General features: G+C 43.1%; 1 long non-coding RNA gene across 1 annotated transcript in view; it reads left to right on the forward strand.

The window, feature by feature from the left end:
* The window catches only part of LOC146775782 (uncharacterized), an 86586-nt gene extending 63469 nt beyond the window's left edge, over positions 1-23117 (forward strand). Inside the window, exons 2-3 of the long non-coding RNA XR_014972417.1 lie at positions 20253-20315; positions 20464-23117. This is a non-coding gene — a long non-coding RNA (uncharacterized LOC146775782). The remainder of the gene's footprint in view (positions 1-20252; positions 20316-20463) is intronic.
* The last annotated feature ends 497 nt before the right edge of the window (positions 23118-23614 follow it).

Below are 23614 nucleotides of genomic sequence, written 5' to 3' on the forward strand. Positions count from 1 at the left end.
TATCCCCTAGGTTTCTAGGGTTACAACTTACCAGGATTCAATTGGACATGGTCTTATGTTGGCTTGATGAGCACAGTATTTGCCTGCCAACTGACACCCTTCCTCGAGTTTTCTAAAACTCTTACTATGGGCATACCATGTACTACGGCTTACGCGAGGCCGTAATATCGCGTATCCCCTACTTTTCCAGGGATACCCTTTATCTATTGATGGATAAGTTACTTACCTTCGGTAACGCCTTATCTGGTAGAGACATGATTTAGCCACAGATTCCTTACCATTTAAACTTCCATGCGCAAGGCTAGATCCAAAAGATTTTTCTTAGCAGTACTCCTGCATGTCGGTAGGTGGCGTCGGTTGAGTCTGCATGACATTGTCGGCATGGTGTTCATCATCATCGTCACATACACGCCGTCAATATAACCACCACTCCAGCACGCTAACATCAGTACTTTTCATGACTTTCTACGCCAGAAGCACAGAGCCATTAAGTGACTGACCATGGTGTATATAAAAAGAAGCAAGGGCCCTGAGGAGGATAAGCCCTGACACTACAAACAGTTCCGCAATGTGGGGAGGATGGGTAAATTGATCAGGAATCTGCAGCTAAATCATGTCTTTATAAGATAGGGTGTTACCGAAGGTAGGTAACTTGTCCATCTAATAAAGACATCTAGGCGCAGATTCCTTACCATTGAACAGATACTTAAGCAAGACCTTCCCTGGAGGAGCGACTGCGGAAAAGTGTTAGACTAGAAAATCCTGCAGGACTGAGTAGCCAAAGAGGCCTTCTCAGCGAATCTGAGAATCTATGCAGTAGTTCCTGGCAAACGTGTGGAGACACGCCTACGTGGCAGCTTGACAGATATCATTGTCGCCTGGTAAGTTCTAACCCAAGAAACATAGGGGATACCATATATTATAGGCGGTAAAGGTAATTGTAGTTGGTATCCCCTAAAGGAACCAGATGTAAAATGCTAATGTAGTCTGCTATCAAATAAATGTCAACCTCAACTGGTCAATGGCTGAATGGTAGCCCATGAAACGCAGGGGATACGAGATATTACAGCAATGTGTGAACCATAATATTTGGTATCCCCATAGTAAACAATGTTGGAAAGCAAAAGGATAGGTGCTATTTGGCATAGAAATACTTTGCTCACCCATTCAACTGCATATGTCGCCTTAAATGGGAAGGGTATGCCCAGACGTGGGTCCCGTGCTCTCTACACCACTGGATTAAAGCTAGCCTGGCTGATGAAGGGTGATGCCCTGAAACCCTTCCCAGGATGCTTGTTTCCGGTCCAGGGAGAACCTGGTTTGGCAGTTCCGTCTGGACTGTTCCCTCAAGGAGCAGGATCAAGACTGATTTGCATATGACTGTGTCCAAACTGGGATGGTGTTGTGAGCAAAAGAATGATAGATTTAACCCAGATCCTTGTTACTGGGGGTGAATGGTTGCATTGTCCAGCATTCTGTCCATCAATTGTTTCTTTTTCATATGTCCCCCTAAGTGGAAAGGGTATGCCCAGACGTTGGTCCCGTGCTCACTCCACCCCTGGATTCAAGCTAGCCTGGCTGATGAAGGAAGATGCCCTGAAACCCTTCCCAGTATACTTGTTTCCGTCCATCAATTGTTTTTTTTGCATATGCTTATTAGCCAAGCCGTAACAGATTTTTATACAGAGGATGAACCAACAGGAGATGGTCCTCTTTTGAACCGCACGCCCCTTCTTTGCCCCCACGTATCCTACAAAGAGTTGGTCATCCACCCGGAACTCTTTAGTGCGATCGAAATAGAATGATGATGCCCTTTTAGGGTCCGGACGATGGAGACACTTCTCTTCCTTGAAAGGATGCGGAGGTTCATAAAAAGTGGTCAGGGTAACTGAATGTCCCAGATGAAAGGGAGTTACAACCTTGGGCAAAAAGGATGCCCTAGTTCTCAGTACCACGTTTTCAGGAAAAACTGGAGGCTGTGATGACAGTGCCTGCAGTTCGCTCACCCTCCTAGCAGAGGTAATTGCTGTTATTATGGTGATCAGCCTTAGAGGACAGTTGTGCATTGGGTCAAACGGTGCACACATCAAGAAGGTGAGAACCAAATTAAGATCCCATTGTGGCATAAGAAAGGGAGAATGGGGAAACAAGTGGTTTAACCCCTTCAAAAACCTTTGCACCAGAGGGGACTTGAAAAGTGAAGGCTGATCTGGTAGCCGAAGAAAAGCTGAGAGGGCCGAAGGATAGCCCTTCATAGTACCCAAGGCCATACCCTGCTGGGCCAAGGAAAGGATAAACAAAAAGATATTTGCCAGAGACTAAGACAAGGGGTTAATGGACCTTTCTGTACAATATTTACAAAATGTATACCGATTTCGTGGAGGAACGTCTGGCTGCCAAAATAACCTCACAGACTTCGGGAGGGAGACCAAAAGCTGTCAACTGTCGCCACTCAATCTCCACGCTAGCAGGCGGAGAGTGGACAGGTTTGAATGAAGGACCTTCCCCTGCTACTGCAACAGAAGATCCTCCTGAAGAGGCAGCCTAATCGGAGGATTGATACCCATGTCTAGAAGCTTGGGATATCAAACTCTCCGTTTCCAGTCCGGAGCCACAAGAATAACTTGTTCCCGGTTACTCCTGATCTTCTTGAACACTCTGATCAGAGTGGTATGGGCGGAAAGGCGTTTAGGATGCCTGAGCTCTACTTGTGGCAAAAAGCGTCACTGAGCGAGAGCCGCCTTGGAAACTCCAACGTGCAAAACTGCTGACATTGCGCATTCTCTTCTGAGGTAAACAGATCTAAGCAATGCTCTCACTACTGCTGAAAGAGACCCTGTACCACTTCGGATGGAGACGCCTCTCATGATACGCAAGGCACCTTTGGCTGAGCTCGGTGACGCTGTTCAGAGAACGGGCTAGGTGTTGATCCACCATGAAAATGCATTGTTGTTCTAGCCATGTCCAAAGACGCAGGGCCTCTTGACAAAGCATCCACGACCCCACTCTGCCCTGTTTGTTGCAGTACCACATGGCAGTAGTGTTGTCCGTGAACACCAGTATTAGCCTTCCCTTTATGGATGGTAAAAAGGCTTTCAGCGCCAGTTGGATCACCAGAAGCTCCAACAGAGTGATATGGAGCTTGGCTTCTGCCGGCGACCAGAGTCCTTTGATCTCCACCTCTCCCAGATGGCCACCCCATCCCAGAAGGGATGCATCCTTCACTACTTTTATTTTTTTTTTTTAAGTCCTCATACGCCATTATATGCGTTCGGAATCAGCTTTTTCACTTTCTGGAGCATCCCTTTCAGTTGATTAGCGCCACCAGTTTGCAGATTCCGATCTAGACAATAATGGGAGCACTTTACACAGAGCCTCTCTTGCTGAGTCAATTCAGTTTTTCTCACTGGAGACCCTTTAAACTGATCCGAGAGGTCAATGCTTCTGTTCAAAGGCATAATCATTGGACAAACAAGTCTCTATGATCCCAGCTTATCGAGCCAGCCCATGCATGGCAACCAGAATTGTTTCTTCCTTTTCCAAATGGCTCTATCTAGTTTTATTGTGTATTTAATTGCGTTTACCCAGTCTAAGAAGGTCGGAGAGATATTCTTGAGCCAGCATTTGCAGATTTCTCTTCCAGCCAGTAAAACCAGATAAAAAGACAGTTTACTTACATCACGTGGTAATGACTCATAGTTCGATAGAATACCAAAAAATACCAGAGTTATGCTCACCTGGATGTCGAAGCTGAACATAACTTTCATACCTTCCATGACTGCTTCCCAGAATATATGTAACATTGGGCACCTCAGGAACATGTGAATGTCATCTGCTTTTTCCTGCTGACACTTAGAGCAGCAAGGCATGGGTCCCCTCGAAAATTTGGACAACCTAAGAGGTGACCAATACACTCTGTGAAGAGAAAAAATATGATTCCTCTTTAAATTGGCTGCTGACACTGTAGAATGTAATAGATCAAAGGATACTTGCCAGATGACTTCTGAACTGTGATCTAACAGCTGATCTCCCCATAACTGGATTGGTAACATAAGATCACCATCCGCGATATCTATCATCATCCAGTAGAGATGTGCTATTTCTTTCTTGTTCCGAGTGCTCGTGAATAACGCTTTCTCCAAATCATTTGAGATTCCTGCCGTTGTACCCATTGCCTGACTCCAACTTTTTATCTGTAAATATTTAAATCTTGATAGTCTGCAGTCCGAGAGATATTGTTCAGCTCTTCCCACGACAACAAACAGCCCTCCGGCATCAGTTGCGCCCATTGCTCCAGCTTCGCCTCTTTCAGAGGAATTGCCAACACATCTTTAGTCCTCTCCGGTGATCCTGGAGCTTCCCATATGGGAGCCAAGGCACTGTAGTATGTAATTTTCGAGATCTTCCTGACTTTGTACCAAGTAGTCACCATGTCTCTTAGTGTCTTTAAGCAAACTTTCTTGAAAAAACGCGGATCTCCGAATTTATACAAAAAAGCTTGGTCGCCTCCTTTTATCTCCCCTAGCATTGCCTTAAACATGTTACCTATATCTGAGTCATCTGGCTGTTTCAGGAGCATTTTCCCTGCCCTTATTATACAAGCATTGGCATAGCCAATAGGTCTCGCCTTTGGGGCCTTATAAGTGTTTAGCCATGCAACAGTTGCATAACTAAACACTTATAAGGTCCCAAAAGCAAGACCTATTGCCTATGCCAAGCGGCCCTGCGACCGCGAAAGTGAAAGCGATCGCAATCGCGATCAAACATCAAAGCGGCACTGCGGCCGCGAAAGTGAAAGTAATTGCGGCAAAAGCAGCGCGCGCGCCCGCGCACATGCACTGTAGCTCTAGGCTGGCCTGGTAGCACTTTTTGGAGCCCTCTCAATAAGTCTCGCCAGACCAGCGCATGCGCTGGGTCAGGCGAGACCTAAAAAGCCCATGCATAGAGAATTATATCTGGTGCACATAGTCCCCCTTTATTTTTCTTCCTTCGCAGTTTTTTCCATGAAATTCTTTTAGCCTTGCCAGCCCAGATGAAAGAGTTCATCTTGGCTTGTGTTTTTCTTAAAGCCTCCTCCTTAAATGCAAGTGGAATATTCTGGAATAGGAATGTAAGCTTGGGTAGGAGCATCATTTTCACTAGATTAACTCTACCTATTATTGTCAGAGGGAGAAACGCCCAATTTTTTAGAGAATCAACAATTTCTTTATCTATTCTAGATAGATTTATAACGGGAATCTGGTGAATATTTTGCGTGATTCTGATACCCAGATACCTTATCTCATTTTTCAAAATGGGGAGATGTACCTTCATGTTCCAAGCCATACACTCCGTCTTTGACTGATTAATTTCATATCCTGAAATTTGTCCGAACTGTGAGGCTATATTATATATTGCTGGAATAGCTATTGCAGCTTCTGACGTGTATATCATCATGTCGTCAGCATAAAGGGATACTTTCTTTTCCAAATTTCTGAACTGAAAGGGAACTATGCTAGCTTGCATTCTTATCCTCTCCGCTAAAGGCTCTATATAAAAATTGAAAAGTAGCGGTGACAGAGGGCACCCCTGCCTAGTCCCTCTTCTGATGGTTACAGCAGCCGATAAATTTCCATTTACCAGAATTCTGGCTGTGGGCTTTTGATATATTGAGAAAATTGTTCTGCAAAAATATTTACCCAAGTTACATTGATCTAAAACCTGGGCTAAGTACTGCCAGTTCACCTGATCAAATGCCTTTGTGGCGTCTAGAGTAATAACGGCCAACGGCACTTTATGCAGTGTCGCTATATCTATGGCCCCAACCAGATTATATATCAGATCCTGGAGACTCCTGCCTTTAACAAAGCCCTTCTGGTCCCCATGCAATACATCTCCTATGACCGCATTTAATCTATCTGCTAAGATCTTGGCAAAAATGTTGTAATCAAGATTGATCAGAGAAATAGGCCTGTAGGAATCGCACTGGTTTGCTGGCTTAGATGGTTTTAAAATCAGGGCGACCGTAGCTTCATTACATGAGGGGGGCACCTTTCCTCCATTCTCAAAAATGTGCGAAAATAATTTATACATCACCGGAACAAGGGCACCCGCTAACGCTATATACAGCTCGGCTGGTAACCCATCCGGCCCGGGTGCCTTACCCTTATTCCCTGTCTGTATTGCTTTAATTATCTCAGTGGAGCTAATCGATTTATTAAGATTGATAGTCTTACCCGTTTCAATTTTATTTAAAGGCCATTGATCAAGCCAGGAATGAATCAAGTTCTCTTTGGGGATTAAATCTTCCTTGTAGACCTGATCAAAATGCTTGAAGAAGGCTGCTTCAATATCTTTAGGGTTATCGAGTAACTTTCCGGAAGACTCACAGAATACTTCCTTTATATTGTTTTTACTCAAATCCTGTTTAGTTTTCCAGGCTAGGAGCTTACCGCTAGATTCCCCATATTCAAAATGGGCCAGTTTACTGGCCTCCCACCTTTTCCTCAACCTGGAATCTAATACCCCAGTCAATTCGAGTTTATATGATTCTAGAGTCTCAGCGATGTCCCCCTGAGGTGTATCCCTCTGAGCAACGAGAACTTGCTCAATATTACGGATTTTTGCCTCGATTTCTCCTATCTCCGCCTTATATTCCCTTTGCCTGGCTATTTGTATAGATGTAATCTGACCTCTCGGGTAAGCTTTATACGCATCTCACACCATTTCTATTGAGGTGGTATCTAGATTGATCGAAAAGAAATTCTCTGTTTCAGCTGCCAATGTTTGTACTATTTCTTCTTCTAATAAAATAGTTCGGTCGAGAGTACATCTTTTAGTGGCCTGCTGCATGGAGAGTTTCAGAGCTAACGATACTGCCGAGTGATCTGATAAATGACTTCCTATATGTCTAGAATCTAACACCCATGTTAACAATTCTACACTTATCAAGAAGAAATCTAATCTGAACTTATGCCCATCCTTTTTGTTATGAAAGGTGTACCCCCTTTTACTCCCCATTTTTTTCTCCATATGTCTATCCAGCCCGGTTGCTTCATTGCACTTTTTAAAGACGATCTCATTTTGCAGTTCTGTGCTGACCTACTCTTATAGGTTCTATCCAACAGGGGGTCTAACACCAAATTAAAATCCCCGGCTAAAATTAGCGGGTCCTGGAAACTTAGTAACTCTGCCAACAGCTCCCTCAGCGGAGCTGGGTCATCCAGATTAGGTCCGTAGTCGCCTGCCAGTGTAAATGTATACGTATGAAACCTTATCTTAACTATGGCCCATCTGCCCATCTAGTCAGCTTTAGAGCCTTCTACCACTAAAGCTGAATTATTTTTAATAAGGCCACACCCTTCGTATTTATCTGCTGTGTGGTGCAAATTACTTCCTGGATCCATTTTTTAGTCTTACATAAATCCTTCATCTCTTTTTCATTAAGATGTGTCTCCTGGAGGATAAGTATTTGTTCAGGTATATCTTTCAGATATTGGAAAATTCTCTCCATTCTATGTTTAACCCTCAGCCCGTTAAGATTCCAGGATAAGACCTTTAAATGTAATACCTGATCATTCATATGTTGTGCCATTCCTCACAGTGTAGGTAGAGTATTGTTTATGTAACATATACTGGCGTTTTGGACTTATTATTTTTTTGTTTTTTCCTTATGCTCCCCACCATGTGACCACCCCCCTCCCCTCATCTTTTCCACCCTAGTGCTCCCCTGGCGAACCTCCCATCTTCCTCTTGAGGCCCTACTCTGGCCTTGAGGCATCTCTTCCAGGTACACGGGATGGAGGTTAAGTAAATATCTGGTTTTTTTTATAAAGAAAAATGTAAAGCTCAAAGCTTAAAAGGAAAAAGAAACAGAGAAATAGAGAAGAAGTTCAGAGGAACCTGCGGTGCTATCGGCCCACTGGCTGACTATCTACCTCTGATAGTGATTGTAAAAATGCTTCTGCTTCTTCCACCCTTTTGAAAACCCGCATTTTATTGTTGAACATTACTTTTAAAGTTGCGGAAAATTTTAGCTGAGCTGTTGCTCCCTTCTGTCTAAAGAGGTCTAGAAGCTGGCCTAGCTCCCATTGTCTAGAGGCTGTTAATGAAGACACATCCGATCTGATCTGAAACGATATGCCCTCTGCATTTAGTTGGGTCTTCTTTAAGGCTCTGGTTAATATTTCATCCTTTAGGCTGTAAGTTAAGAAGTGTACCAGGATTTTCCTAGGTCTTGTTTTGTTTGGGTTTAATCTAAATGGATCTCTATGCACTCTCTGAATATCTATCATGAGGTCTTTCTCTGAAGAGTCAATTAGGGTGGATTGTTTGATCAGCTTAACCACGAACTCTTTGATATTGTTCCCCTCTGATCCTTCCGGAACTTTAAGCAAGCGCAGATTGTTCCTTCTCTGAGAGTTTTCAATAGATTCAATCTTCTCCTGGAGCCCCTTTTCATCTTATTTTAATTTAGCAAGTTTCATTGAATTTTCAGAAGTTTGAACTGTCAATTCTGCCACCGTGGACTCGAGAGCGGCAGCCCTAGCTGTCAGGGAGTCTAGCTTATCCTCCAGTTTTTCACAAAAAGATTTGATTTCGCCCTGATTTTTTTCCGAGACCTGGAATCTAACCTTCATTTCCTCACTCAAGGAATTTAAAAGTTGCAAGACAGGTTGATGCATGGGCAGATCCCCTAAATTGCCATTAGGTAAGGGGGTACTCCCTACTTCCTTTACCATATTTTGATTTTCCCTTGATACAGTCTCACCTGTACAACCAGGGCCTACATCTTGTGCCTTATCCCCTACTTTGTCGCTTTTCTCTGACATTGTAGAACCCCCTACTTCGAATCCTTCCGACTGCCCCTCTAATAATTGAAATTTATTTGGACTGAGAACTCCTTCTGGGTAGTTGTAAGACTGTTCCAGAAAGGTACTTGCTCTGTCTGGATCACGTACCGAAGACTTCAGTATAAGGATACTAGGCACTGCCCTAAAGTAATCTTTTAACAAGAGTATACGTTTTGGTTTAGATTTGGGTTGGATTTGAAGAGATGATTGGATTGGCGAGTTTGGTAAAGTCGCCTTCGAGTTTTTACTCTTTTTTTTTTTACCTTGCTGATCTTACAGACTTAGGGCATTTTGCAGAAGCTGTAGGTTTTAGATCTTTAGATTGCCTATCGGACCCACTGAAATTATTTTGAGCCTTAATATCAAATGTTTTTATAATGCTTCTTAAGGCATATCTTGATAGAGAAGCCTCATCTGTGGGATCCAAAACGTCCACCATGCTGTTTTGACTGCACTTGCCTGCGAGATTTCTCTCTATGTCCTCTCGCTCCTGCCCGTATGTAACCCCAGAATCTACCCCCTTCAGTGGCCTCACTTGGCTTCGTTTATCAGGAAAATCGTTGGCTACTCCCCCAGGACCTTGGTTATTTCTGGGGGATTCTGGGACATTGAGTCCTGTAAGACCCCTGCCTTTCCCTCTATGGGAGAGTCTAGCCACCGCTCTGCGACCTCGCCGGATCTCTAAAGCAGCCCTCGCCCACTGTGAGATACCCTCCTCATGTGTAGCATGAAACTCCTGTCTTGCTGCGCCACCCGGCCTGTCTGTGGCCGCCGCCACCACGCCCGGAGAAACCAACCCCGCCACCGCTGTCAGTTCTCCCAAACAGATAAACTCAGGACTCGGCCGGAAGGCCCAACACAGAAGCTTACAGAGGAAAAATGTCAGCAGGAAAGAGAAGCTGCCGTGTGAATGCTGCTGCAGTTTTCAAACTACGAGCTCGCGTCTTCAATGGCTCTGCACCGGCGATTACGGGACCCTCCAGACCCTTTCCGGCATCCGGCACCGCGGCCTCTTGCAATCTCGCTCTGTGCTCCGGCGAGACCCCCCACGGTTGCCGGTCGTCCTCCTCCTCAATGAAGTCCGCCAAATCCCCCTCCATTGAGAGGAAACACCGCGTGCCCAAATCACCAGCGCGGTTACCGGAGCTCCGGATTCCGACTCGCTACGGCATCCCTTGAAGCATCAGCCCGGCAAGCCGTCACTCCGTCAGCACATGCAACGCTTCTCTGGATGTCCTCCCTTCACCAGTAAACTGATACCATACCGTTTTAGCCCTTTGATCTCAGCTATTCGAGCTATTTTAGCAACAAAACATTAACCGTTAGCCGTTCAAACCTCCGTCCCATTCTGGAGCCTCTGCGACCTGCTAGCCACTGGCCGCCATGTTCGCCCTTCTTTCCACCTTTGTCCATCATGCATCCGTCACTACTGTAAGGTCTGGGTGGGGAGGGAAGAGGCGTCTGTTCTCGATCCAATTGCGGTCTGTTACCCACCACTGCAGGTTGTTCACAGTGCCCTCCGAAATCTGAACAAGGTCAGTGAGATTTCCTTGATGCTGTGCCCATTGGAACTTCAGGTCCCACCGCAGAGCCGGCAAGTGCCACCGTGCATGGTTCACCAGCAGAATGCCTGAGGCCATAAGGCTCAACATCCTCAGAGTCATTCTCACTGAAAGCCAGGATAGAGGTTGAAACATTGGCATTATAGCCTGAATATCATGGACTCGCCATTTGGGAGGATACACCCGAAACTGCACCGTGTCCAGAACTGCTCTAATGAAAGGGAGCATCTGAGAGGGTGGCAGGCGTGACTTCGGCACATTGGTAGTGAACCCCAGCAAATGCAGGAGATTCGCCGTAGTCTGGAGGTGGTGGCGACCGTTTTGGGATGAGCCCGCCTTCAACAACCAATCTTCTAGATAGGGGCAGACTGGAGCCCCTGATCTCCGCAGATGTGCTGCAACCACCGCCATCACCTTTGTGAACACCCGAGGGTCACTGGTGAGGCAGAAGGGGAGCACTGCAAATTGAAAGTGCTCATGGCCCACTGTAAATCGCAGATAATGACAATGGGCTGGCAAGACAGGGATATGAAAATAGGCATCCTGCAAGTCCAACGCTACCATCCAGTCTCCTGGGTCCAAGGCAGACAAGACTTGAGCTAGGGTGAGCATCTTAAACTTCTCCTTTTTGTGGAAGTAGATGAGGGCTCTGAGGTTTAGGATAGCAAGAAGGACTCCATCCTTCTCTGGGCACAGAAAATAGTGGGAATAACAACCACAGCCTGCTTCAGGCCTTGGGAACCCTCTCTATAGCTCCCTTGGCCAAGAGAGTTTTTTCCCCTTAATTGTGTATTTTGCATCACAAGGGTAATAAATACAAGACAATAAGACCAGGGCACATCAGTACAACAACATCTATGGAACTGAGTACATCATTGCGTACAAGGTTATACACTGTAGGAGAGAGTTCTATTAGTGTGATAACAACAATAAAAATACAGCGGCTCATGATCGTCCATATGTGATAGGTATCCGGTGTGGAGACTACATGTTGCAGGAGCATTTGCCAGCATATGGTATGCAATAGAGCCTGTGCTATGAGTACAATGGTGCATGTACAGAACAGAAAACAGGGAAAACGGGTAGAGGAATCCTCGTGTTGGGAGGTGTCGTTTATCGTTATGGAGCGGGGAAGGGGGGGCTGGTAGGAGTGAGGATGCTAAGTGGCCGAGGTCAGACAGCCCCTTGTCTTCTTCGGGCATAGGGAAGAAACAATTATTGGGTGGTATCTTTGGTAGGAAAAAGAAGAGGGTGGGCACGAAATGTTGTGCATGAGGGGGGGATGCGGGGGATAGGATGTGTCTGAGTCTCAGGGTATGCGGGGTGTTGGCACAAAACCAAGAGTGGGCAGGGTAGTCCGCAGTCCCACATGTAATAGTTGCACACCAGCATGCTGGGATGGGATAGTGGTAACCAGCTCTAGATGGGAGGGGGAGATTGTGCGAAGGGGGTGCCCGCCTACTTGTCCAGATGGTAGCTGAGGGCCTTGCAAGAAGTCTAGGGGAAGGGGTGTTGTTGAAGGAGGAGGGGGAAAGAAAGTGTGAAAAACAGAAATAATAGCAAGAGGAGAGGAAGAGAAGGGGGATTAGGGGGGGTAGAGGACGTAGGGAAGAGAGTTACTATAGGACAGGGACCAGGTGGCATTTACGGCGGGGGAATGGACGCTTCTAGCTATGGTTATCGAACGGACAGATGGAGTCGGGCTGGGTGGGGCTGCAGAGTCAGTCCATGGCCTCTCCGAGGAAGAGGGCCCATGTCTGTATAGTTACCTCTGTCTGGTCCTGCTTCTCGTATATAACACGTTTGTATGACGCCGCCACCCATTCCCAGGGTGGTCCCCACAACGGACCAAAAGATTGAACGAAGAGACACTTGCAGAGTAATGCAATGGGGGGATCACATTGCATACCTGGGAACCTCCAGCATTTGAGGAATGTGGTAGCAGGCTGGCCCTGTTCAGTTTCACTGTGATCCAGTACCAGTTGTGTAGAGTTTTAAAGAGGCACATTTTAATCAGGCTTCTCAAGTTCCCTTGTCTAGGGCTTCTACTATATCTGTCCAATCTTCCTCCGCAACTGTGTGTTGTAGCCGTGCCTGCCATTTGCGAGAACAAGTGATTGATCGGGATACCATAGAGTCCTGACATGACACTTTTGTGTCTGCCCCAGATCGACAGATATTCCACCACCGGGGTGGATGGAAGGGCATTGTTGTAGACAGTGTTGCAACTGCAGGTATCTCCAGGCCTGCTGTGGGAGTGGTTCACTAATAGACTATCGACCCCCAAAATATCCCCATACACAAATATCGAGTTATAAATATTGATGTTAAAAATATCGACATCCTATATTTATAATGGTAAGTACAAAAATATCGAGAAAAAAAGTCGATGTTAAAAATATAGTTGTACACAATATCGATTTTTATATATGTATAAAAACGAATATTAAATATATTAAATAATAAAATTAACTTAAAAAAATAAATTAGATTTAATATACATTTTAACAAATATAGCAAATACATGTAATTTAAAAAATGTGAACATATATGTATAAAATATATGTATATAATATATGTATAAATATATATATAAATATTATATATATTATATATATATGTATATAATATATAATATAATATATATAATATATATATATAATATATAATATAATATAATATATGTATAAAATAACAGTTAATAAACTATTAATTCTTATTTATTTTATAATTGTATATATGAAAATTTACAAACATATATATACATACATACACCAATAACATAAAATCTATAAAAAAAAAACATTATATTATAAATTAAAACATTAAACTATTTAAAAGTCTTTAAACTTACATTTTCCACTTCAGTGAGTGCAACAGTAGGTAATTTGTTGGATAGCGGAGAGGTAAAAATTACTATTCCCACTCCAGTGAGTGCAACAGTAGGGAAAGTGTTGGATAGCGGAGGGGTACACATTACTATTACCACTCCAGTTAATGCAACAGTAGGGAAAGTATTGGATAGCAGAGGGGTAAAAATGACTATTCCCACTCCAGTGAGTGCAACAGTAGGGAAAGTGTTGGATAACGGAGGGGTAAAAATTACTATTCCCACTTCAGTGAGTGCAACAGTAGGGAAAGTGTTGGATAGCAGAGGGGTAAAAATTACTATTACCACTCCAGTGAATGCAACAGTAGGGAAAGTATTGGATAGCAAAGGGGTAAAAATGACTATTCCCACTCCAGTGAGTGCAACAGTAGGGAAAGTGTTGGATAACAAAGGAATGAAAATGACTAGTCCCACTCCAGTGAGTGCAACAGTAAGGAAAGTATTGGATAGCGAAGGGGTAAAAAATACTATTCCCACTCCAATTAGTGCAACAGTAGGGAAAGGGTTGGATAGCGGAGGAGTAAAAAATACTATTCCCACTTCAGTGAGTGCAACAGTAGGGAAAGTGTTTGATAGCGGAGGGGTAAAAATTACTATTCCGACTTCAGTGAGTGCAACAGTAGGGAAAGTGTTGGATAGCGGAGAGGTGAAAATACTATACCCACTCCAGTAAGCGCAACAATAGGGAAAGTGTTGGATAGCAGAGGGGTAAAAATGACTATTCCCACTCCAGTGAGTTGAACAGTAGGGAAAGTGTTGGATAGCGGAGGGGTAAAAATGACTATTTCCACTCCAGTGAGTGCAACACTAGGGAAAGTGTTGGATAGCAGAGGAGTAGAAAATACTATTCTCACTCCAGTTAGTGCAACACTAGGGAAAATGTTGGATAGCAGTGGGGTAAAAAATACTATTTCCGCTCCAGTTAGTGCAACAATAGGGAAAGTGTCGGATAGCGAATGGTAAAAATTAATATTCCCACTCCAGTCAGTTCAAAATTAAAAACATACAAAATATCACCAACACAAAATATTAAAAAATAAAATAAAATGAAAAATACCTAAAAATACTTACAAAATCTAAAAAAAATAGAAACCTATTATAATGTTAAATAGATATGACAAATATCTAGAAATCTTATATTAAATTAATTTTAAAATAATTTACAAAAGAATAACTATTTTAAATTAGAAATTATTTATAATCAAAAACATTAATTATTACACAAATCTAATCTTTTTTATTTCCTACCCATTAACACCGCACAATTCCCAACATATAATATAAATTAAAACATTAAACTATTTAAAAGTCTTTGAACTTACATTTTCCACTTCAGTGAGTGCAACAGTAGGTACATTGTTGGATAGCGGAGAGGTAAAAATTACTATTCCCACTCCAGTGAGTGCAACAGTAGGGAAAGTGTTGGATAGCGGAGGGGTAACAAATTCTATTCCCACTCCAGTGAGTGCAACAGTAGGGAAAGTGTTGGATAGCGGAGGGGTAAAAATTACTATTACCACTCCAGTGAATGCAACAGTAGGGAAAGTATTGGATAGCAGAGGGGTAAAAATGACTATTCCCACTCCAGTGAGTGCAACATTAGGGAACGTGTTGGATAACGGAGGGGTAAATATTACTATTCCCACTTCAGTGAGTGCAACAGTAGGGAAAGTGTTGGCTAGCAGAGGGGTAAAAATTACTATTACCAGTCCAGTGAATGCAACAGTAGGGAAAGTATTGGATAGCAGAGGGGTAAAAATTACTATTCCCACTCCAGTGAGTGCAACAGTAGGGAAAGTGTTGGATAACAAAGGAATGAAAATGACTAGTCCCACTCCAGTGAGAGCAACAGTAAGGAGAGTATTGGATAGCGAAGGGGTAAAAAATACTATTCCCACTCCAGTGAGTGCAACAGTAGGGAAAGGGTTGGATAGGGAAGGAATAAAAAATACTATTCCCACTTCAGTGAGTGCAACAGTAGGGAAAGTGTTGGATAGCTGAGGGGTAAAAATGACTATTCCCACTCCAGTGAGTGCAACACTAGGGAAAGTGTTCGCTAGCGGAGGGGTAGAAAATACTATTCTCACTCCAGTTAGTGCAACACTAGGGAAAATGTTGGATAGCAGTGGGGTAAAAAATACTATTTCCACTCCAGTTAGTGCAACAATAGGGAAAGTGTCGGATAGCGAAGGGTAAAAATGAATATATTCCATCCATTCCATTTCAAATTCTTTATTTCGACATTTGTCATAAAAGAAACATACAACTTAACATTTTAAAAAATATTCGAAATTGATACAGATATAATAAAATCGGTTATTGTCAGAAGAAAAAATGTCAGTACCCATGAGACAACCAGGAATGAAAATCAATGCTTTGCACTTCGATATAAACTGTACTTTCAGTGACCTACTCTTGACAGTTGCAAATCTAATGGGGAAATATGGTTCAAGGCATTTTATCAAATAACCTTCTTTTCCTCCACATAGCTATCAAAAAGGATGACATAGCAAAAACTATTACAGGATTTAAATCAGTTTTAAGAATTCGTAAAGATTGCATACATTTCATAAACCCCAAGTTTTTGCAGAGGGGAACAATCCAATACCTTCTAGACTTTAAATAGACTGGGCAAAAAAACAGTATATGCATTTCGTTTTCAAGATCAAAATCACACGCTGGACAATTTTTTGGTAAAGACGGGGACCATTTACACGTAAAAGCTCTAATAGGTAAAGTGCCATATCTCCACTGTAGATACAATTTTCTTGCTACAAGTGGACAAATATCATTTAAGGCATACTCAAAGCGATAAAAATCTTTGATCATTGTAAAAGAGCGTGACAAAATACCAGCATGGCAATTCTGAATAGAAGCAGTTAGTCTAAATTCATAATACAGGTTGACCAAATGCTTACGTGAAATACTAGAACATGCTTTCGCTGGCTCTGACCACAACAGCGGGAGGCCAATTCTCCCCAATTCCTCTTTCACATACCTTAGCCATGGGTGATTCCCCGCTTTAGGAAGGCCTATAAATTCCAAGAGTTCTTCCCTATAATCCTGGAGTTCGGGGGTAGTCCAAATCCTCCGCCAGAATGTTAGGGTTTTAAGCCCCAATTCCTCATTTATGGGTCTAAGGCCCATATCTAGTCTTATTGGCAGTAGCGGAGTGCTAGGGGGAAGGGCCAGAAGCTGCCTTAAAAATTTATTTTCTGTAAGCACAATCTCTGGACGGCAGTTAAAGCCCCAGAGTTCACCACCATAGATTACAACCCCCTTGCCTGAAGTTTGTATATTTCAAGAGGGGGGCCAATTGGTTTGACACATGAATTATTAAAAAGTTTTAAAATGCTCCCCGATAATTGAGCTAACTTGAGTTGTGATCTGATTTGGTGGGGGACCCAAGACATAGTTTCATTTAAAGTAAGATCCAAGTACTCGAAGGTCTGAACCCTTTCTAAACTAACGGTCCCTATAGTTGGATTTGGGCGTGTTTTTGGTGGAGGGTTAAAAATCATATATTTTGTTTTAAGCGTATTTATTTCTAACCCGCGGTCGAGGCAAAATGTCTCAAAACCGTCCATCAATCGTTGAATGCCCATCGGTGACTTCGAAAGTAGTAGGGTATCATCTGCGAACATAATCGCAGGAACCCGTGATCCGCCGAGCTTGGGGGCATCACTATTTGGAACCTCATTCAGGTGTGTGAATACTCCGTTAACGTAGAGGCAAAAGAGGGTTGGTGCCAGGACACATCCCTGTCTGACTCCCCTGTCAACGGGAAATCTGGATGATAAAACACCGTCTTTCCCGCACCTGACCTGTGCAAAATTCCCGCTATGGAGTCGAAATATCATATTCAGAAGGGAGACAGGTATGCCTAATTGTGATAGGACCAGCCAAAGTTTGGGCCGAGGAACCAGGTCAAAGGCCGCACGTAGATCCACGAAAACAGAGTACAGTGACCCACCCTCAATTTGTACAGTTTTCCAAGATAATAAGGTCAATCGAAAAATCTGGTCCGTAGTGGAAACGTTCTTTCTGAACCCTGCCTGATAGGGACTTAGAATGGAACACTCTTCCATCCAGTCCCTAAGGCGATCCAAAATCAGTCCAGCAAAGATTTTTGGGGGACATCGATAAGGCTGATAGGCCTGTAGTTGAGTGGGAGAAGAGGTGAACCCTTCTTGAAGATAGGGACTATCTTGGCTCCCAGCCAAGTATTAGGTACCGCCATACCCCGCTGGATTGCATTAAATAAAGCCGTTAAGTACGGGGCCCAGACTTTAGGTTCGTGTTTAAATAGGTCACCTGGGAGTTTATCCAGACCAGGTGGCTTACCTGATGGAAGTTTGATTAATGCAGCACAAACCTCTTCTTCCAGAAACTCAATCTCAGGTACAACAGCAGTGGTATTGGACATTAGACCCACCTGTTCCCTATCGAGATTAAAATGATCCCCCCCATAAAGGGTAGAGAAGTGTTCTTCCCACACATTTGCAGCAATATTGGGCAAAATTGCCGGTAGAGGGTCAGACGACCCCGTGTTGACAATTTGCCAAAACTTCCGGGGGTCTCTTGATCTTAATGCAGATGTTAAATTAATCCCATTATCGTTATCCCACTCCATCTTGGCATGATGTATTAATTGCTTATATCCTAAACGTTTTTCTCTTATTAGCGCCTTATTATTATTTAGCTTTTTAAGTGAAGCGAATGATTCAGCTCCTGTGTTAGTGAGTTGAGGAACTCCTGATAGGACCACTACCAGGGGAGCAGCTTCCGGGGGTAAATTGACTGTCAGTTTCTTCCTCAGTCCATTGCCCTCCGGATTATCTTGCTCAATATGTACAAGAGATTTTTCCACCATTGGGCCAGGGCAAGAATGAAGGGAGGGGTTGGTATTCCTTTGTAAAATATCCTGAGCTGGAGGTGGGGAGTTTACCACAGCTGGGAGCGTTGTTAAAATTGGCGGATTAACTCGATAAGAACCCCTTGGATCTACCATCCTCTTCCCTTCAATGGTTTCTGCCAAAGACCCAATGGCCCTTTCAATATTTGACAGCCTAAGATCAATTTGGTCAAATCTGGTAATTAAAGGGTCCAGCAAAGATTTCAAAATACTGCCCAGGTCTGAGGTCTGCTGATCATGGCAAGCCTGAAGATTATCACCATTAATCTGGATGGAAGACTGTACTGTAGAGGGAGACGGGAGCGGTGGATTTGTCGAATCACTGACTGCTGGGGGATTCGCCTTTTCTTTTGCCTGGTCTTTAGAATTAATACGATTTACAAAGTTGGATAATCTTGCCTTCTTACCACGCCCTATCTGCTTCCTTCTCTTTCTTTTTGGAACAGCCCCCTCCCTATTACCTCTTAACTGGAGGAAATTAGCCTCAGACCCGCTATCTCGAGTAATGGGCACATTAGGGTGGGGTCACGAACTATGATCGGTATTAACCGGCATGGGATCTGATATAGATCCAGAACAGCACCCGAAATTGGGCGGGGTAGTCACTACCAGAGAGACACTGTTGGAGAGCCGTTATCAAGTGTCCAAACAGGGGCGGAGCGTGAGGGAAGAGGCTGCAGCTGTGGTGGAGTGGGCTGCTGGTCCTCGCAGTCCTTCACAGTGTCAGAGCCCCAAGTAAAACCAAAAGGCTTCCGCGAGCGGCACAATAGGGAAAGAGTCGGATAGCGAATGGTAAAAATTAATATTCCCACTCCAGTCAGTTCAAAATTAAAAACATACAAAATATCACCAACACAAAATATTAAAAAATAAAATAAAATGAAAAATACATAAAAATACTTTAAAAATCTAAAAAAATAGAAACATATTATAATGTTAAATAGATATGACAAATATCTAGAAATATTATATTAAATTAATTTTAAAATAATTTACAAACTAATAACTATTTTAAATTAGAAATTATTTATAATCAAAAACATAAATTATTACACAAATCTAATCTTTTTTATTTCCTACCCTTTAACACCGCAAAATTCACAACTTAGATCTAAATTGTAAGAAAAGTACCTCCATAATTAACATCATTAACTATCAATGAAAGAAATATTAATTAAAAAACAAATTAAAACAGATAAAAATTAATTTACTCCCCAAACGTTACCCCTATAAAACCTAAACTCACACACAAAAAATAAACAATTTCCCTAATTAATTATCAATTGATGAATTAATATTGATGATCCACTAATTATTAATTAATTAAACATAAATTATTTCCCAGCCTATAAACCCCACAAAACACACCTAAATATCATTACACAATTTTCATAATTAATTTTAATTTTAAAATAATAAATTGATATCAATTAACAACTACTTAATAATTAATTAGAAATAAATTACTTCCCACCAGGTACGGGCCGCCACTGTTCTTGCCAGTGCACAGCAGTGCTGTAGTTCCACTGAGGGGGGGTATAGCAGGATCAGGGAAGGCGTGCTAGTCCCTGGTGTCGTCTTCTATGTCCCCCGCTCCAAAGCCTGATCTCAATACCATGTGCACACCGGTAAAGGTGGCAGCCCGGATTCAGACAACGGAGCCGTTGTATCATCCGGTATGGTGGTGCTAATATAATGGTGGCATAACATTGTCACGGTCTGATGTTTCGGACTATCGGCACAAAGGGTTTCCGGGGGTGAGACTCTAGTTATAGTTCCCAGGTCATTTAGCGCATTTAGATGCGTTTTCATGAGCTACTTGGGCTCAACTAGTAGTCCTTGATTTGCGGTTTTTAGTTTTTCAACCCATACCGTGAATAATGTCTAGGGCTGTTTGTTAATATTACAAACACGGTTTTGGCCAAGTCAGCGCTGTTGAGTGATTTGAAGATGCACCGGGGTATAGCCAAGCCCCCTTCGTTTGTTAATAGATCGTAGCACTTTGTACTAGATCTTTTCTTTATATTAGTTTGTCTTCGTTTGTTTTTGAACAGAGCGCTGCCTCACGCCCTGAGTTGTTACCAGGAGTGGAGGCGACTATCCCCGATTTATTACGGGTAAGAAGGTCTTTCAGAGACCTTACTACATCAACTGTTTACCATTCTCTCAGTTGTTTTTTTGACTGAGTGCTGTGCTTCGAGACTATGTGTGTCATTGATATGTTCTCCTGTTTCTTGCCCTTCTTCCCCTTTTTGTCTTGAACAGGTGACTAATTTGAACCCTTGCAGTTCCGCTTACTACTCGAGGAGTAGGTATATCTGTAGGTGGTATCGTTTCAGTTTATGTCTATTATGGGATTCATTTCACCCCTATTTCTATTTCAATCTTTGTTGCAGTAGTATAAATTGGTCAGAAGAAAGCCATGATCAAATAGTTGGATCATCTTTGGCTGAAACATGTTGACCATGTTTTTATTTTTTGACATCTAAAGATACTTAATAAATATATTTTTCTTCAGATAGTTAATTTTAATACACTGTTTATTTACACTGCACTTTACACGTTGTTTCACCACACGTTAGGCAGCTTCAGTCTCTGTTTAGATTAGTCCATCCAGGTTGTTAGTATTGAGAAAACATCCGCGAGCTCCTCCTTTTTCACCAACTTAGGAGTTGTAGCCCCTTAACCACACCAGGTTTGGTTAAGAGGAGGCCACAGATGATGAAGCATGCAACTTCGGTGGGTGATGGGACTTCGTCCTCTTTATGAGGACTGTTTTTCTTGGAGCACTTTGTCTTGTTGCCATTAGTATTCAGTTTTGTCTTTCTAGACCCACGTTATTATGAATAAACATATAAAATTAGGAATTTAACTGTTGACCACACTCTAGGTATATATGTATATATTATATAGGCGTAACCATTTATTTATGTTGTTTTATGTCCCACCTAGCTGTATTGCAATAGACGGTCGCCTGATGAAGGCAGTTTTGCCAAAACACGCGTAGTCTCCATCTTCCGCATTGCTTTGATCGACCATACATTGACCGCATAACCAATCTCATTAGAACAGATCATTTTATTGAGTTATAAGAAATTTTTTGCAATATATTGTTTGTACAAAAGTGATGTAATTGTGTAAATATTTAGCACTGTATATATATTTTTGTCACTTTTTGAGAGAAAAACAATGAAATGACCTTAATAGATAAATCAAAAGAATGATGATATATATTTGCACAGTCAAAAAATGATTGATGAACATAAATACAATTATATATATTTTGATTAAATTATATTTGCCTTGCTTTTGATTTATATATGAATCAAAGCTATTAGTTATTATTATTGATATACCTAGTATTGTTGGCACATTTTAATTACAGCTTGCTATACATTTCTTACTTATTGTTGTTTCGTCCCTGCATTAGCAAGCTCATTGGTTATGTAGGGGTCCCCTTTTTTTCAAAAAAGCTGCAGAAGCTCCATGTTCATCTCGTGCTGGAAGAAAATGAAAGGACCAGAGGAGGGCCTGGAAGCCACACAAGAGCCTCGAGGAGAAAGTAAAAAGACTCTTACCTGACAGTGCTGTGGATGTTTTATATGGAGCTGCAACTTTGAGCTCAGCTCCATCATGTTTGTTTTTATTTAAAACCGTTTTTATTGCAGAACAATATAATAAGCAGCTTACATACATAATGATCCTGCACCGCCAGTGCCAGTGCCATTCCTTGCGTGGCCATTAGGCTTTCGCACACAGCTTGTTAGCCCACATCCCAGAGGCCGGGCAGCGGTGACAAGTAGGCCATTGTACCGAATCATAGTTCAACCTGTACCTTTGCTACGAACATAATAGGGTGTCTGCGTTCCGCGTTAAAGTTTCCTCCCCGCTTCTCCCCCACCCCGTCACTTCCCCTCCCCAGTCCCTATCCCCCAGCCCCCTCCCCCTCCACCCTCCAGTGCCCACGCCCACGACTGTCCCCGGCCTTAATGTGTAGTCTGGGGTACATATCAGAAGTAAATAACCATCTACTGTGTGTGTGTGGTTGGGATGCTCCGGGGAGCAACATCAGGCTCAGAGGGCGCCTAGTCCTCCTCCGCCACGCTGCTGCGCAGGGCCTGTACCAACACTTCCCACGCTGTGGCCGCCGCCAGTGCCCGATCATCAGCCCTACGGATCGCCAGTTGGTATCTAAGTGTACTTTCACTTGCCGCCCACTTTTGCAGTTCCTTAATCCACCTCCCATGTGTGGGGCCCACCTTCGACTTCCAGAGTCTCGTCACTTCTCTCTTTGCCAAGAGGAGGCCCATATCTATGAATTTACTTGTGGTCTTGTTCTTGGGTGTATGAGGAAACCAGTGCAGGACACAAACCGCCTTAGTGTATTGCAATTCCCTGTCCATTACCTCAGCCAGCGTTTCGCCCACTTCCCTCCAGTATTCGCGCAGGTGAGGGCAGTCCCATAACATATGTCCTAGCTCCGCTCCCATAACGCCGCATCTAGGGCACGCCGCATCTGCCACCCCGAAATGCCTCCCGAGTTTCTCAGCTCCATCATGTTGTTGTTCTGCTCTGGGGAAATTAAAGTGCTGGCCCCAGCTTTTGCATTGATCCTTTCAATGCCAATAAACTGCTCACAGGTCCTTATTAACTGGTTGTGACCAAAAGGGTTGAACAGCTGTTTATCGGATTACAGTAAGACTGTCTACTTGTCCTTTGGACAATTTAGAAATTAAAACCTCTTGCCCTTGTAAGAAATCTAGATGTCTCGGGCGTCGGGAGATAGGAATTCCCCACCCCTGCTCCCAGAATACCAGTGCATTCAGTATCTTAGTACCTAGGTGTTTTTCTGTCTGAAAATGATGTAAGACGTGGAGAGGAACAGAGAAATAAATACTGTTTTAAGCAACATGGTTTAACTATGTGTATGTGTCTCAGTTTTTCAGAAAAACACTTTGTGATATTGGGATTTTGCACATGGAAATATTGCTGTAAGCTATCTGTTAAACTCCATTGGGCACATATAAAGCACATCAGAGACATAGGAAGGTAAGTGCATAATTTCCTGGTGGAATGTGACATTGGCAACAGTGAGAGAAAACTGGTGGTCTGAAAACTCTTGGATTAAAGTATTACTTACGAGCTTAATACGAGTTTGGTGATCCGACTGCCTGAGAACCGTATCTGTGTCATTCACGTCACACCTGTGTTCCGGCAATCTACTGCTCGCTGTATTACGAGTTGTGTTATCTGAAACAACGACCGCGGCTACGGCAGTTTACCCGGCGGGACCGCGGCGGCTTGCAATGTCAGTGGTGCATCCAACAACAACACCAGGTCCGCGGTCCACCCACCAAACGTATTACGACTACACAGTTGTATTCACGCTCTCACAGCGGTGCTCAACAAGCGTCAG

The sequence above is a fragment of the Triturus cristatus genome, chromosome 12, assembly GCF_964204655.1.
Source record: "Triturus cristatus chromosome 12, aTriCri1.1, whole genome shotgun sequence".
In the NCBI taxonomy this organism is placed as follows: Eukaryota; Metazoa; Chordata; class Amphibia; order Caudata; family Salamandridae; genus Triturus; species Triturus cristatus.